The sequence below is a fragment of the Podarcis raffonei genome, chromosome 1 (assembly GCF_027172205.1).
Source record: "Podarcis raffonei isolate rPodRaf1 chromosome 1, rPodRaf1.pri, whole genome shotgun sequence".
NCBI classification, from domain to species: domain Eukaryota; kingdom Metazoa; phylum Chordata; class Lepidosauria; order Squamata; family Lacertidae; genus Podarcis; species Podarcis raffonei.
This window is the reverse complement of record NC_070602.1, coordinates 79,429,655-79,445,793: the sequence shown is the minus strand read 5'-3', so window position 1 is coordinate 79,445,793 and position 16,139 is coordinate 79,429,655.

Sequence of the window (16,139 nt, the reverse complement as noted above, 5' to 3'; positions counted from 1 at the left end):
CTGTCTTTGGCATATCAAGATGTTCTTGAGGCTGGGTAATGCTGATGTCTTGTCCAGATGTAGTTTCATGGAAAGCCAGAAGCAAATGAAAATGTCAGGTTTTTTATGCAAGGGACTGTGTTTCTCCCTCTTGCATTTAACTCATACAGTAGCTGATTGTCATACCTTCTTCCTGCAGCATGTCACTCCCATTGGACAAATTCAGAGTTATTGATAAAAAAAGACATGCTGCCCCCTTAATCCCATGCTCTTCAAAAACAAGGTTCCAATTGCTGTTGCATAAATACCAGGTGAAACAGCAGCAGCCCATCCATGGCAAAAGTGGAAGAGAGGACCTGGTAAAAATTAAACAATAAAATGAACCATCAGGATTCTGGACTAGATACACCTTTGGTCTGATCCAGGAGGGTTCTGAAGCTCTCGTGTTCATATATTAATATCAAAATCCCATTTCATTCTAATGCATCAAAACTATATAGTACTTCAGAGGGTCAGCAACACCTGCTACACTTAAATGCAAGTTCATTTAACTTTTAAAGTAAGACCAGACTTACTGGGCCACCCAGTCCCATCTTGAACGGTAATTTTAGACAGCAGCTTTTAGCAGCATGGGGGCTCCAATTTTCCTGCCCCAACCTCCACTAACTTTCTACATTTTAGGACAAAAGAAGAAAAAGATATCCAAAGCTGTTAACAGGTCTGAAGAAAGTGGCAGATTTCTATGTTTCTTGCTTCTTGTCTCATGCATGTGAACTCATTATTATAAAGCCCAGAAGTTCCAGCTACCTAATCTTACTCCTTGGCCCAACAAGTATGCATAGGATTGCAGTCCTTATCCTCTTGGTAGCATTTTAATCCAGGATGATGACCGTAATTCCGCAAGCCCTTTTATGCCTATTACATGGATGTACAGTATGTGAGTGGTGTGTTTCCCTTTATTTCCCAAACAAATTCCACAAGAGGAATTTACAAAGCCATTCACAGTGTTACATGGGGGTAAAAAAATCTCTTGCTGATTATATGGGTGTTCTCCAGATTAGGGGCCCTGCTTCTTATCCTACCATTAGTCACTAATGATAAGCAGGCATGACAAACAACTGTTTCTCCATCTTTCTGACACCCTTATAAACATTTTGAAAGCTATAAACTGGTTTCTCCCCAAAGTCCTTTTCGGTAGGCAAAACATACCAAGTTTGTGTAATGTTTGCTCTTATGGTTTGTCTCTAAGTCCTTTTATTATCCTCGTAACTCTGCCCAGAATCCTTTCCAGTTTGTCAACATCCTTCTTAAATTGTAATTCCTGGAACTGAACATCATCCTCCAGATAAGGTCTTTCCACTGTGAGCGTATGAGGTTCTTCGATGTTGTGCAATGGCAACTTGAGCCAAGTAAAAATGCATTGTTTAACTAGCTTGGGGAAAAGGAACAAATGTAGAGTGTGTTGCAGCCAGTTCACAGGTTGGCAAATCTAGCAATTCCAATACGTTCAGTGAGATCCACACATGAAATTACTGCTCTATGTAGGAACTGACATGCAAATCTGGCATTTACACAAATATAAGCCCATTTTCCATTACCCATGTTGAGGTGAAAGAGTTATGGAAATTTGGACATTGTATAAGTGTGCCCATATGTCCTCAAATCAGTTCAACTAAATGTGAGTGGAACTGTTCTGTTCCACACAAGTTAGTTCACTAGGACAATGGGAATTTTTCCATCCAGAGTCTGACAAATAATCATTTCAGATTCCAGAACAAAAGTGCAGCTCAGAACAGCTGCTGGCCTTTTTTCTAATGTACGGAAGTCTCATGCTTAGCTTAGGACTGGCTGGTATCCTTGACCTGAATCATCACAAGAGATCTTTCCATATGCACAAAGTCTCTTATACAAAGAAAGCCCAAAAGAATGTGTGCTTCTTCCCCTTCCAGAGGATTTTCTGGAACCACCACCAGATTCCATAGCCAATTTGTTGAGGAATCTCTCCAAGATGGGGAATCTGCTAACTAATTCCAGTATGTACAAAATTTGGTAGCATCCCTACTTGCTGTGTAGAGTGGCAGTCACGAGTACATAGTTTTGCTCCACTCCATATAATGAACTGTCAGCTTTATGTGAAACGGCCACCGGGAGCCATGTTTTAAAATGGGAAAGTACAGACTACAGTCTTGCTAGTGACCCAGTAAAAGGTAAAGGGACCCCTGACCATTAGGTCCAGTTGTGGCCGACTCTGGGGTTGTGGCGCTCATCTCGCTTTATTGGCCGAGGGAGCCAGCGTACAGCTTCCGGGTCATGTGGCCAGCATGACTAAGCCACTTCTGGCGAACCAGAGCAGCGCACGGAAACGCCGTTTACCTTCCTGCCGGAGCGGTACCTATTTATCTACGTGCACTTCATGCTTTCGAATTGCTAGGTTGGCAGGAGCAGGGACCGAGCAACGGGACCTCACCCCGCCGCGGGGATTCGAACCGCTGACCTTCTGATCGGCAAGCCCTAGGCTCTGTGGTTTAACCCAGTACAAACTGACAAAAGTGTGAAACACCTGACAAGAGTTCATCTAACTTTATTTGTATGCATGCATATATTAATGTTTTAAAATGGTGACAGCAGGGTGAGTCTGGCTATCAAAGACAAGCCATATGTCCTCAGGTTAAAAAGAAAAGAATGTTGCTAATGAAGGATGGAAAGAATTCAGAGACAGACAAACAGACAGAGCAATCTAGCCAATAGCTGGTTGCGTTACAGACCCAGTTCATGGAAGCAAAATAATAATAATAGTAATAAATTTTTATTTATACCCCACCCTCCCTGGCCAGGACTGGGCTCAGGGCGGCTAACACCAAATATGAATTACAATAAAACGTAATAGAAAAACAACAAACAACAAACAAACAAACAGTTAATTAAAATACAGCTTAAAATGCAGCCTCATTTTAGCATGTGCCATGCATCCTGAGCCAGCACCTAATAGTCTACAAATCACTTTATCAACAACAACAACAACAATATTATTTAAACTGAAACCTTAGGAATAGCAACACACACCCCCACACACAAATTGGCTTCAAAACGAAAGCAAGGAAATGATAGCTGAGGGAGAAGGAACTTCCAGAGGGATAGCTGGGTGAGTCTGCTCTAGCAAAAACCACAAAGCATCTTCCAGCACATCTATTACAAGCATTTTATTTATTTACGTATTTCTTCACTACTTTTTAAGTCATGGCCCTAACAAGGCAGTTTAGAGAACAACAACATAATGAAAGATGTGAAATGCAAGGAGGTCCAAACAATGTTAAAATGTCAGCATAGAAACTAAGGCATCGCCTATATAATTTAAACATGAATCAAACAGCAACTTAAGACTCAGATATATAGCATTAATGTACTAGAATCCACTTCATCAAGCACTAATGGAAAAAATACTTCTCAGTTGACTGTATCAGGAGGAAAAAGGAAAAGTCCCTTCACTGTGCAGGCCATTTTGCCAAAACCAACTCCAGAGCAGTTTCAGCTGTGCAGCTGGAGGAGCTAATCGATTGCAATAACATATGGCTGGGGATTTAAATTGGCACCAGATCCTGACTGTGGCTCCTTCCCTTCTGAAATACATAACGGTCTGGAATGCAGGATCCCCTCAGACGAGTGCTGAGACAGCTTTAATTGGCTCAGCAGGAAAGACTGGAGTTTAGAGAAATAATACCGCACAGGAAATAAACATGGACAGCAGCCGGGGGGGGTGTGGGGAGAGGGGTTTCAAATGGAGGTTAGATGGAAGGTTAGATGGTTGTGATTTGAAGCCTTTGTGACACATGAGCTTTAAAGAAAGCTGGAAAGCCTGCAAGCATGAGGTCGAGAAATTGGTAGGTGAAGCCAAATTGCGTATGTGGCGCCAATGCTCAGGGTGGCTTTTCCATTTTTTTATATAGATCAGGGGTGGCTAACAGGTCATAGAGCGGGAAGGCGATCCAGGCCAAGGCAGCATCCTAGGAAGGGCTGTGGCTCAGTAGCAGAGCATCTCTTTGGCATATAGAAGGTTTCATGTTCTACCCCTGACATCTCAAGGTAGGGCTGGAAGCAGATGCCCCCGTCTGAAATCCTGGAGAGCCAGTCAGTGCAGACAAGACTGAGGCAAATGGATCCGTGGTCTGACTTGGCACAAGGCAGCTTGCTATGTATTTTTATGTTCCACCCCTGGGCAGATGGCCATCTAGCCTGCACTTAAGTAATTCCAGCTGAAGGAGAAGCCACCTCCTTCTGAGAGAGTCTCTTCTTCCACCATCAGAGAGCTCTTACCACTGGGAAGTTTATCCTCATGTGGCAGAGGGGCCTGAACTGTGCCCTCGTGGCCTGTAGGCACATGATAAGGGTCACGTGCTCAAGCTATCTGTGTAGCCCTGCATGGTGTCTGTATGAGAGGCTACTTGCGGAGGTCTCTTTGAGCTCCTTGAAAGACGTTTGTATTATATTGGTCTTCTCTGCAGCCTGGGGGAGAGAAAGGAGGTCTAACCCACCTCACTCTTCTCCACTCTTGCTCCCAGCCACTAAACTAAAACACATTTTTAAAGTTAAAATGGCAGATTTTAGGGGTTTTTGGTGAACCACAAAAAAACAACCTCCAGCGGGGTGGATACAGCCCCCAGGACACAGATTATCCAACTCTGCTAGAGTGTTTTGACAAGCAGTTAACAGCTATGCACAAGTCACCATCCCATCACTGCCCTACTGAAATTCTCTCTCTCCTCACCTGTTTTATTATGGGGTTAAAAAAAAATGCTGCATACTTTGTCTTTGGTTGACAACCCCTAAGGTCATCACCTCAGTTCTAAGCTAGCATCTGCATGAATCCGGAGCGATTCAGGAACTTATTTGGTGCCCAGAAATCTGCCAGTGGAAACAGACAAGGAGAGTTTCCATGTTTCTTACACATCATATAAGTTTGGCACCCCGTTGTTTTGTGGTTTGCAGATATTGCTGCCTTTGCATGTAAGCATCCATTGATGGACACTGTTGAAGCTAATATTTAAAATAATGGCTGGGAAGCAATAACAACTTGTCAGCAACCAGATTATCTCTGGCGGCTTAGTTATGCGAAACTGTCTGTCAAACAGCAACTATGGCAGATAGAGGCTCCGTATTTGTTAAACACAATAGCCACTGATGAAAGGCAAGCTAGGATGTGATAAGCTTATCACTTGATTACTCCCACGGCAACCATCTTAAATGGCGGCAAGGTTTGTAAGGCAACGAGAAATTGTAAAGTGTGAAGATGATGATGATGATGATGATGATGATGATGATGATTTCTACCCCGCCCATCTGGCTGTGGGCGGCTTTCAACAGAATATTAAAAACTGAATAAAACTTCAAACATTAAAAACTTCCCTAGCAGATAGACTGCTAGGACTTTCATGAGCTGATGATGAAGATAGGCTAGTCTATCTTTTGCCCGGCTAGTGCCCTCCCATCAGCCTCAGCCAGCTTGGCCATTTTGGCTGGGGCTGATGGGAGTCATAGTCCAAAATGTGTGATGGGAACCAGCTTGGCAAAGGCTTTATGCCAGTGCATCATCCTCCAGAGTCAAACTGCCAGGACCACAGCTGTTTGATGTATACCTGTGCCCGATTGTCCCTCCTATTTTAGTCTTCTGGTTGCTGAAAGTGATGAGGTAAATTTATTTATGATGTTCTCCTGTACGGCTTGTATTTTAAATTCTTTATGCAAGCCACTCTGGGATTGCTATTGCGATAAAGAGCAGGTAATAAATATTTTAAATAAACATGAACGGATGAATAAAGAAAGGCATGGTCTCTCCACCAGTGCCCCTGCCAAGATTCACACACAAAGACACTTGGAAAGAGCACTTTATTTCCCTCTCATACCATTTTGCCTCCTTTAAAGTTCTAGCTATAATCCTGCCCACCCCTCCTTTCTCCGTGTTGCCTTTTGCTTTCCTTAATCCTTGTCTCCATACACACACCATGCCTCTAGTTGGTTCTGGCTCAGAACACTGCCCTGTTTCGAGAGTGGAGAACAAAGCTAGCAGCAATGAATGAGGAGGAACCTCCAGGTTTAACAGGGCTAGGGAAACATCATGATGCAGATCAAAATACAGAGTTCTTATTAGGGGCACGCGTGTGACCTTGCTTCCCCACATATCTCCCTTGCTGGCTCAGAAGAACATATAACTCCAATCTTTGCTACCTCCAAGGACCAGAAGAAAGGAAATGAATCATCAGCACAGAGGGTGCTCTGGTAACTTATTAGTCCATGTAATAATTAACTCCCAGATCTTAAGCCATCAGAGTAGAAGATCCACAAGTTCAGAAGTGCAGAAAATTAAAAATTAGCAAAGTGAGAACCGAAAGAGTGAAAGCTCTGCAGAGTGCTCAGGTTGTTCTGCTTTCACAGAAATGCTGGTGACAACTGGGGTCTCACAAATTCATCATTGAGGATGGAAACTATGGAAGTGTAGAAATGAAAACATCCAGGTGAATTATTTGAAGATCTGATGGGGGATCTGTGGGAGAGAACTAGCAATCAAGATGCATAAGGAGGGCCATATCAGAAGTGTATCAAATTAGATCTGGTGCAGAGAAAGTGGGCAGTGACATCTTTTTCCCCCTTCCTCATGCTAGAACCTGGGGTATTCAATAGAGTCCATTCTTAAACCATTCTGGAAGTCCGTTCTTAAACCAAAGTGTTCTTAAACCAAGGCATGCTTTCCCATAGCAGCAGGGGACTCAATTTACAAATGGAACACACTCCACAGGAAGCGGAACATGTTCTGCTTCCAAGGCAAAGTTCACAAACCAAAACACCTACTTCCGGGTTTGCAGCGTTCTTAATCCAAGTTGTTCATAAACTAAGCTGTTCTTAAACCAAGGTACCACTGTATGTTGGAAGATTCAGGACAGAGAAAATGAAGTCCTCCCCACAGTGCATAAATTATGGGATTTGCTACCATAACATTTAAAACCAAATTCACCATCCTCAAACACTATCTGCCTCACAGAACAAAAGTCTGCTAGAATCAAAAAGTCTTCAACAGCCAGTGAAAGAAAATGAGCCTAAGGGCTGGGCTACATTTCTGCTTGTCCCGTGCTTAGAAAGCATGGGTCCAAGCAGTTTCGCCTTTGTCCTGCTGCTTCCCCCAGAAAACCACTCTTTGGCACTAACAGCAATCAAATAGCAATCCACAGAAAACCCAGTTGCTGTTTGTTCTGATTCAGCACTAAATGGGGGGTTGGTTTTCCTGGGAGAAAGCAGGGGAGCAAAGCAAAGTGTGGATGAACTGTATGTGTGTGTGTGCGCACGCGCACAATCATAGCTGTAGCTCATTGGGAGAGCATCTGTGTTGCATGCAGGAGGTCCCAGGTTCAATCCCCAGCATCTCCCTTGTCTGAAACCCTGGGGAGTCACTATTAGCCAGTGTAGACAATACTGAGCTTTATGGCCCAACGGTCTGACTTAATATCAAGCAACTTCCTATAGTGATGTAGTGATCATGAGTTGTAGTGATGGGCATCAACTTGGATGAGTTCACCTAGGGATTGGATCAATTTGCAGAGGATGTTATCAATGGCTCTTAGTCATAGTGGCTATGTACTACCTGCAGTATCAGAGATATGCCATCTACCCTCTTGTACTGTGGAATACACCAGGGGTTGACTTCAACAGTGTCCATCAGTTGATGGGCAGAGTATTGTCAGTGGAACAGGGGAGGGAAGCAATGCCTGGCCATTCCTTCCTCCTTGCAGCCCTCCGCGCCCCCTGAATGTAGTCTAGAGGCCTGGAAAATCCTAGTTTAGAGCACTGCTGGGGGGGCAGGCAGTTCCAGGGGAAGGGAGAATTTCTGAAAAATGTCCCCCACCCCCATCCTGCTGTTGGAAGCTGAGAGACACTCTTGGACACAAGCCCACACATATGGTAAAGTCTTCTTTATCCTAGAGTGGAATTGCACTTTGCCACGTGTTCCCAAACTTGAGGCAACACAAATGCAAGGCTGATGGGTATTTGGTGGCCAGGACATGTGAGGCTGCTTTCATTTGGGAGGAGAAAAGGCAGAAAAAAGGTCTGGTGCCATTTGCAGGAGGGAATCATCAGACAGGGAAAGGGTTAAATAGCCCTCCCATCCACCATTTTTGCCCCCCTCCCAATACAGAACCTATGCCCAGCCTCATAATATGGAATTCTGACCTTGAGTGCCTGTGCAAGCACACACGTACCCTAGCAAGGCCGAGAAATGGCTGATGTAAAACAGAGCCTTGGCGCCTCCTTCGTTGTTGCTTCTCGCTTTCCATATTTCAGCTCTTTTAAACACCCCGAGCCAAAGTCTGCAGCCTGTGTTTATAAAAATGTGCTTACTCTAATTCCTCCATAGTACAGTGTGAGGTTTCCAGCACCCCACCCTCTGAGGGGACAGACAGCGAGTCAAGATCTATGACTTGCTGCAGGAGACAATCATCTGAGATCCTTGCTTTTCATTCTAGCAGGACAGAGAGCAGCTGCCTGTGCCAAGAGACAAACTGCCGAATACCAGCTGCTGATCTGAAGCCAGTGAGAGAGTGTGGCCTCCAGAACCTGCAGCATTTTTTTCCTTCTTTGCTTCCAAACTGAGGTTTGCAGGAAAGTCAGGTGCAAAGGAATGAAAAAATGAAGTGACATGCATCCTGGAAGTTGTTGTTGTTTAGGAGATGGTGTGGTTGCCTAAAAATTAAGAAAAGAAAAACAAGAGCTTTGGAAACACAGGCTCCGACCGCCCACATGCCCCCCTCATCCAGCTGTGTGGAATGTTTGCACAACTGGATGGAATGTTTGCACAGAAGATCCCCCTGGGATCCATTGAATCTAAGATCTCCGGTTTCAAAGATCTCCAGTTCAAGGGAAGGAAGACAACATTATGTCCCAGTCGGCATTAAAGAATTCGCTTTTTGCTACAAAACAACTGTGGCAGGGGAAAGAGACATGCTAGAACCAAGGAGTGGAGAGAGGTGAAAACAGATGGGATATGGCCCCGTCCGGTCGTGCAGAAAGCAGAGATGTAAGAGGAACCCATCCCAGTGGGAACAAGAGGAGAGCCCGAAGTAGAAAACAGTCTTCCAAAGCGTTGGTTAAAGCCCAATTGTGGGCTCTTCCAGATGAACCTATTTATTGATCATTCACCCTGATTTGTTTGCACTAAGCTTATACAGAGGTTAGATTATAGCCAGTCTTGACTGAACATTTGTTCTGATTTGTTTGCAGGAAGATTATCCGACAATGAGTATTCATCCTGCATGCCTCTGGACTGCATGTTTATACAGCTTTGCATTAATCAGTTGTTCATTCCCCAGTTCAATTCATTTCCCCATCAATTTCCTAACTAGGAAAAGGTGTTTCTTTTTAAAAGTGGATTTGTTGTTCTAGGGCAACAGAATGCTTTGATCCACTTTAATTGTGCAAACCTAAATTTAATTGTGCAAAACCTAAATTTCCCAGTATATGATTGAATCCCTCCTGCAAAATGCTGCCAGTCTTTCAGGGACATAAAGGCAAAACTGGTATGTATGGAGCCATGCCACTTATGCCAAGAAGCTTTGGAACGGTGAGAAAAGAAAACATAATAAGTGTGTGGTATATATCACACTTTTTCCTCGCACGGCAATATGCTATTTGCACATCACAGGAACTGCATCCACAAAGTACACTTCCCCTATGGATACCACGTATGGCAGCCAGATTTTCAGAAACTGCATTAGGAACATAGGAAGATATTCTATGGAGGCTGACCCATGGGAGCAAATGGGGCACTGCCCCACCTAGCCTAGCCTGCTCTCAGCGTATTGCCCCCTGCCTGCCTTCCTATGTGCAACCAGTCCAGAGGGTGGCCACTAGTTGATAATTCAGAAGCCGTGCAGTTGAAAATTCAGTAGAGTGGGAAAGGCACAGAGGTGTGGATATTGCTTCCCTCTTTCCTTCTTGCTCTAACTCCAGAAATGTCCATGTGGAAAAGGACGACCGAGAGTTTGCAAGCTGTAATGTAGTATCTGTAGTTTTACTCTGGCACCTTGGGGGAGCAGGCTGAGGTGTGAGTCTGAGTTCACATGGAGCCAGAATAATTCTAGATTACAATTTACAGCCTCTTTCCTAGTGGGCCGCTGGTGTTGGAGCGAAAGGAAGAGAGCAGCGCAAGAAACTTCCAGCTTCTTCAAAAGCCAGTGCTGCAATGAGGAGTGGCAATGAAATGTCACAGCCATCATGGGCCATGCTCTGGAGCCTCCTAGTGGCAGATCTTGTGCATGCAACCTTTGTGGAAGTGTGTGGTACTTGGGCTGAGCTCAGGCAACAGTTTCAATAAAGCAATGGGAGAAATTCCCCTTTTTTGCCACTTTGGCACTGCTACAGCTAAGTAGATCAAATGCCATGTACGGTACATGTAACAGAGATTAAGAAGACTCATTGAAGGGATAGGGAAATGCTGCTTATTCTGTTTTCTTTTAATCTTTAGTTGCAGACCAGCCTTATACAAATTAATATGCATACAATTCTCTTTTTTACAAGCCTCTTTTTTTATCCAGTCAATTTTATTCATAAGGAAAGCTTTACTTCCCCCCTTCCTGCCCCACAGTGGAGATATGGTGTCACACATCCCTCATTTCACGTAACAACAGAAAATAAGAAATAAATTTTAAAATCAAAATGTTCCAAAACTGCTTCAGGGTTATATGCCCAGGAAAGCCAAACACACACACACACAAAACAACATTACACTCCACCAACGCTGGACATGTGGAAACTTCTGGGGGCTAGATTTGGCTTATAACTTGGAGCATGGGTAAACAGGATCAGTTCTTCATATTTGCACTCACACCAGAAGACCAAAAAAGCCCCTGTCATAGATCAATACCCATTATAGTTTATTTATCTTTTATCTACAAATTCCCAGGTTTTTATCTACAAAACCTCTTCAAAGCAAAATGCTTCTGAGACCAGCTTTCCGTACTTGAATTCACTTCTTTTCCAGTTGTGTAGATTAGAAATATTCTCTCTCCATCCCCTCTCTTTAAAAATGAAAACTTTAAAGGAAAGTTATTTCATATTAATTTTTCCCTATACAGTGGTACCTCGGGTTAAGAACTTAATTCGTTCCGGAGGCCCGTTCTTAACCTGAAACTGTTCTTAACCTGAGGTACCACTTTAGCTAATGGGGCCTTCTGCTGCCGCCACGCGATTTCTGTTCTCATCCTGAGGTAAAGTTCTTAACCTGAGGTACTACTTCCAGGTTAGCAGAGTCTGTAACCTGAAGTGTCTGCAACCTGAAGCGTCTGTAACCCGAGGTACCACTGTATGGAGATCATTGAGGATCCATCCTGATTTGCTTGTCCAAAGCTTACATGGAGGTCAGCTTATATCCGGTCTTTATTTGGTTTTCATTCTCATTTGTTTGTGTGGTGGTTATATGACAATGAACATTTGTCCTGATTAGTAGTGTTTATGTGTCTTTCTTCCTGTTAGTCATTCGTCCATCCCACACTTTTCAGTGCATTTCCCTTTCACTTCCCTGACCATAAAAATCCTTTTTTTATTATGGATTTGTTGCACACTAGGTCAACAATGCCTTTTAATGCATTTTTATTGAACAAACCTACATTCCCAACATGCGCTTGAATGTAGTGATTGACCAGAGGCACCTCTGTTATTGGGGTGATAAAGAAGCCAATTCCACTTGATACCACTAGATGGTGCTACGTCATGTTTCTAGAACATAGCCTGCTGGCAGGGATGGGGAAGAAATTCGATTTTGTTTGCATTTTAATAAGAAACACTTTTCGAACTAATATGAGAACTAAAACACAGCTATCTTTTGAAATTCGTACATCTCTGAATTTTGCGATGCAACCAAATAACATGTACCAAAATGCAAAAAGGCATGGAAAGAAGATGCAAAAATGCTTTACACCAGGAGGGGGGAATCACTTTCAAAAATGTGTATGTCAGTTAAAACTTCATACAGAAATGTGTTTATTAGGAGAAATTCACACTAAAACGCTAATGAATTTCCATGAGGGTTAAAAAAAAGGAATAAAGAATTGCAGGTTGCTGTGGAAATGTGCAGCACTGAATTGAAGAGTGGAAGGATGAGAAACTGAGATAAACCAAAACTAACAGATTCAGCTGTACCTGCCTGCTAGTTAGTTCAAATGTGAAAACGACAAGGAGACTTTGGCACCTTAAAGATGGAGAGCGGAATTCAACATCATTCCACGAGATGGACATGCATGCTCTTCTGGAGTTTCTTCTGACCCTCCTGAGCAGATCTGTGGAGGCCGTTGGGGGCGCACAGGTGGACAAGGGGGGGAACCCCATTGCACAGGCATGTATTTTTGCACTGGCTTCCGCTAGCGCAACTTAGTTGAATCCAGCCTCAACAGATTTATTATGGCGTAAGGTTTCATGGACTACTATCCACTTCATCAGATGGTCTAGGAGAGCTTATGCTGTAATAAATGTGTTAGTCTTTAAGGTGCCGGAATAATCTTTTCTATTTCTGCTGCAAGAGACTAACACACCTATCCAGACAAATTTAGACGACACAGAGGAAGTCCAGAGGAGCTGTTCAGCACACCATCAGGTCCAGCTGTCCTGGTTTCAGTTATTAATGGCAGGAGGTTGTGGACACAGTGCTTGAAGGGACTTGTCCTCTCAACTCTTGCCCATCTTGGCTTATTCAGTCTAGCTGAGAGGGAATCACTAGGTGGGTCCAAGGAATCACCAGTGCCTTGTTGTAGGGGAGGGGGTGCCACCTGCCTTGAAGGAGGCGGTTGTGGTGTACCACTTCCTCAAGGGGCCCTCCCTGACCCCATAAATGTCAACCTGGTGTCCTGCTTTCGACTCCAGCTCCCATCAGCCCCAGCCAGCTCAAAATATCTGGACGGCACCAAGTGGCAAGAGGTTGACATAGGGTCTGAGGATGAAATGATGGACAGGAACTTCTGCCTAACTTGGATTGCCCAGCAGAAGGCAGTTGCAAAGTTTACTCAGTTGCCCTCTGAAGGAAATGGGGCAAAAGTATTTTGACTCCCTGAGGTTAAGCTCCTGAGGTGAAGACAAAAAAATTAAACTGCCTCTGAGAGTTTGAGGCAGTGATACCCAAGGAGAAGTTGGGAATGGGCCCTTCCTGGCCACATTGACTGGATGTGAAAGAAGGGTATGTTTGAAGGCAGGGACAAGAATCCTCCCTCAGATAAAGCACCTGCCAACTATAGTTTAAAGAATTAAGTGTGACTGACCAAGAGAGGCACTTTGTGAGCAACACAAGCAGATGACTGAGCTCTTTGGTTAGTCCCACTGGCAATATTTAAAAACCTATTGAGGAGCTGGGGAAACTGACCCCAGTGAAAAACCAAGATTTGGGTGCTTAGCTCAGCAGGCTCAAGAAGTTTTGGGAGGAAGGGATGAAGGTTGCTGACAAGGTCATTATAGCTTTTATATGCTGCGCTTTTAACTAGAAACCCCGCCTTCTGCCCCCTCCCCCTGTCCTACTAGATGAAATGGAATCAAACCATTAGAAAATAGTTCTCCTCATCATCAGAGCGAGAGTGAGTTTATGCAGGTCTTCCCCAACCTGGTGCCCTCCAGATGTTGTTGGACTCCAGCTCACAGGAGCCCCATCCAGTGTGGCCAATGATGATGGGAGCTGTAGTCCGACAACATATGGAGGGCACCAAGTTGAGCAAGGCTGATTTTATGTGGATGAATTGGTGGGAGAAAGGAGAATGGCTGCAAAGCAAGGACAAGATTTGAGGGTTAGAATATGAGAAATTGTCATGAGTCTTGTGGAGACATCATGGAGAGGGCAGTCAAATGACAAGGAATGGGAGGTGATTGGGGAACTGGAGGAGTCTAACCAAGGGGAAGGTCCTAGTGGGTTGGTGACCTCCAGATTCCAGGAGGAGTCTGATCCCAGAGACACATGGATCTAGGGGAAGGGCTGAGCGGGTAAGTCATGAGAATGGCTCACTTCCGCATGCAACATCACTGCCAGTTGAGAAGACTCAGGCGTCTCCCTATCAGCACAGATCCATCCTCTCCTAAGGAAGCACTTGGGGATAAATCTGACATCAAGACTCCACCTCCATCTCCAAGGACATGGAGTAGCAGCCGCAAGAACAAAGCAGTGTGAATTCCCCCCTGCCCCTCAGGTCACTTGGCAGGTCTAAGTTGATGGTGGCAACCATATACAAGAAGAGCCATTGCAGATCAAGTCCCACAAGAGAGAGTCTCCATATCTCCACCTATGCTTCCTAAGTGGAGAAGCCCACATGTTCAATTTCAAGCCACCAAATACTGAGCCGTCAAGTGAGGAAAGAACCCATGGAGTGATGAGCCTTGAATGTGTGAACTGGGCCCGAGTTCAGGTGCCTGGAGGCCAGAGAGCATCCCAGCTCACAGGAAGCCATCGTTTGGAGCCCCAGAAGAAGGCCTGTGGGTGGGTTGTGCTCAGCGCAGCATGACAAAACCCTTATAAACTGTGTGGAAAATTCCAGCCCCACTTAATCCCCGGGGCTTCTGAAAAACGGTGACATTCAGAAAAGATCCAAACAGGAAAGAATTAGCAGGAGAAATGCCTTTCTTCTTGCGGCTGCCACGGCTGTGCCAGGAGTGAGTGCAAGCAGGAGCGGGCGGGCGGCAGCTGAGGGGCCACCCCCCGCTCCCCCCCCCGGCCTGCCTCTCTCTAAACACGCAGAGCTTACTTGGAAGATTAGGAGAGAACACAGCAAAAGACAACAGAGTTCCTTTTGTAATGGGGGTGGGATTAAGGAATCAAGTGACCGGTTGCAACTCCCAAGTGGGTTTCAGGCTTCTTAGAGCACCGTGTCACTGTCAGGTTCAATCACCCACAAGCCACAGAGGTGGGAAGAGGTGGAGTGTGGCGTGTGCCGACAAAGAACCTCGCCAGGACACATGCGAGGCCAAACGTCTCCAGTCCCAGCTGCAGGGCCGGAGCCTGCTTTGGTAAGTAGCTCCCCGAGGGCTGCTGTGGCGCTGTCCTAGAATGGGACAAATTTTCTTTTTGCTTAGGGATGTGTTTCCACTTTTTTAAAACAAGGCACCTTATTTAGTTTATTTGGGGCAGAGGGAGGCTGCCAGTTCTGTACATTTGGCCATCACGAGAATACTGTGTATACAGATGCAAAGGAGGAACCACCTGGGGTTCTTGTATCTTTCACAGGAGAGGAGGGTGGTGCAGCAGGTGCAGCCTCTCTTGTTCCTGAAGGTCAAGCAACTCTTGCCACAATTTCCTCTTGCATAAACTAGGTCTTGTTCTCCTTTGCGGTTGGCCATGGGGTCTAAGGATGCACCTTAACATGCAAAAAAATGGCATTCTCACGTTGGGCATTCCAATGTTGACGTTTAAAATGATTTAATTTTTGAAAGCTGTTCCCCTTCCTCCCCTAAAAAAAGCACATTGGCAAACTCTTTTTTCCTCAATGTACCCAGTGATCTACTGTTCTATGAGATCCGCAGAGTATTTGCATTATAAAGGCCCCCCGGTGGGTGGGTGGGTGGGTGGGTGGGTGTCACAGCTTTGTATTTTAGAACAATTCACCTGAAATAGCAACTACCATACTCACAAGTCTGGTTCCATGCAGAGGAATCCGTGAACTGTAAAATAGTAGGAAATGCCACCATCAGCTGTGTTTTCCAAGCCTGTGCATGTTTGCTCTGCTGTAGGTCCCACTGTCTTCAATGGGACTTAACTCTCCCTAGTAGGTTCACATAGGATGTTAGCCTCAGCCAGTCTAACAGTAAGGACGAAAGCTGTTTCAAGTGTGTTACAAGGTAGTTCCTCCATGTTATGTGACTTTGGATATGGATCCTTCCTTATTTTAACAGTGTACGCCTGTCTGCACATATAGAGTTTATAGGACTGTTTAGTGTCTGTAACTCTACCAGCTCCTGAGCCAAGGGAGCCTTAACCGGTGAGTACCAGGGAGAAGTTTGACTGGAGAAAACAATGAAGATACCTCTAACCGTAGGATATCAGAAGATGTATTTGCTTATTCTCAGATTGAGAATAAGGAGGAATTAGTGTTTTTGTTTCTCCATAGGTATTCCAGGTGCAGTACAAGGATATATCGAATCATAGTATACACCAATTT